Below are 2,062 nucleotides of genomic sequence, written 5' to 3' on the forward strand. Positions count from 1 at the left end.
CTCGTTAGGGGCCAAGGTTTAAGGTGTGAGGCCAAAAGTCTCAGGGCTAGGATCTCCAGATTAATTATCAGGGTTGCTGCTTTTCCTGTTGCACAGGCAGCTGGTGTGCAGGTGCCTGGGGCAGGCTCAGCTCCTGCCTCCAGAGGCTTTTTGGTTCAAATACATCGAGGTGTTGCTGCTCCACCTCCACGGGCCCCTCTCTTTCCTGCCCCCATTTTGCACATGATGGATACACACTAAGGTTACTGAGCAGAACCCGATGGGCACGACGTGGTGTGTGGAAGCTCAGGTTCCTCCTGGTTTTGAGGGTGCAGCTCATGCAGCTGCCCCCAGATGCTGATCATGGTGTCTGTGTCACCCGTAGTGACCTGTGACACTGGACACACGAGGTTTCCTTAGCTTGCTGGACTGCTGGGAGGAGCATCTCAAAGGCCACCCCGAGGAGCTTCCTGGTGCGTCCTGGGGTGACAGGACGTGGTGTCACCCACCATGGGGCACTGCCAGACCCCCTGCCCCAGGAAAGGCCCTGATCCTGGGGGGCAGAGCATTGCACTTGGGGGGTGACCAGGGGCTTCCACCACACCCCACAGTCCCACGTGCTGCTTCAGAACCAGCGCACCAGTTCAGCCACAGCGCCGTACCAGTACACCCGAACAGAGTGCCCAGTGAATGGGCAGGGCTACCCAGTCCCGTAACCACTGTGGAGCAGATGGCACAGCAGGGCAGCCAGGGCCACGGCCCCGGGGCTGGTCGGTGGAGAATACCCAGCGCAGAACTGGTTGGTTCCACTGATATGGAACCAGTAGAAAAGGCTGGGACCAGGCCAGGACTAGTGCAGCAGTCCTGGAGCAGCACACCAGCGTGGGACTGGTGCAGGACCAGTATGTGCAGAACCAGCATATACGGAACCAGTATATACAGGACCAGTATATATGGAACCAGTATATACGGAACCCGTACATACGGAACCAGTACATACAGAACCAGCATATACGGAACCAGTATGTACAGAACCAGTATATACAGAACCCGTATATACAAGACCCGTATATACAGATCCAGTATATACAGAACCAGTACATATGGAACTAGTATATACAGGACCAGTATAGATGGAACCAGTATATACAGGACCAGTATGTGCAGAACCAGTATATACAGGACCAGTATATACGGAACCAGTATGTGCAGAACCAGTATATACAGGACCAGTATATACGGAACCAGTATGTGCAGAACCAGTATATACAGGACCAGTATATACGGAACCAGTATGTGCAGAACCAGTATATACAGGACCAGTATATACGGAACCAGTATGTGCAGAACCAGTATATACAGGACCAGTATATACGGAACCAGTATGTGCAGAACCAGTATATACAGGACCAGTATATACGGAACCAGTATGTGCAGAACCAGTATATACAGGACCAGTATATACGGAACCAGTATGTGCAGAACCAGTATATACAGGACCAGTATATACGGAACCAGTATGTGCAGAACCAGTATATACAGGACCAGTATATACGGAACCAGTATGTGCAGAACCAGTATATACAGGACCAGTATATACGGAACCAGTATGTGCAGAACCAGTATATACAGGACCAGTATATACGGAACCAGTATGTGCAGAACCAGTATATACAGGACCAGTATATACGGAACCAGTATGTGCAGAACCAGTATATACAGGACCAGTATATACGGAACCAGTATGTGCAGAACCAGTATATACAGGACCAGTATATACGGAACCAGTATGTGCAGAACCAGTATATACAGGACCAGTATATACGGAACCAGTATGTGCAGAACCAGTATATACGGCTGCCCTGCCCCCCCGGCTTCCCCCTGTTGCCCCTCTGAGCCCCTCTGTTCCTTTCCCCTGTTCCCTGCCGGTGCCTCCCATCCTCCCTGCCCCCCTAAGAGCCTGGCTCGGAAGATCTGGGGGGTCTTGTAGCTCCCTCGGTTGTTGTTGAGGTGCCCCATCTCGGCCTGGGCAGGTGTTTGGGGGAGCTGGTTTGTGCCCCCCCAGGTGTAGGTGCCTTTGGAT

The sequence above is a fragment of the Chaetura pelagica genome, unplaced genomic scaffold (genome assembly GCF_000747805.2).
Source record: "Chaetura pelagica isolate M959 unplaced genomic scaffold, ChaPel_1.0 scaffold213, whole genome shotgun sequence".
NCBI lineage: Eukaryota > Metazoa > Chordata > Aves > Apodiformes > Apodidae > Chaetura > Chaetura pelagica.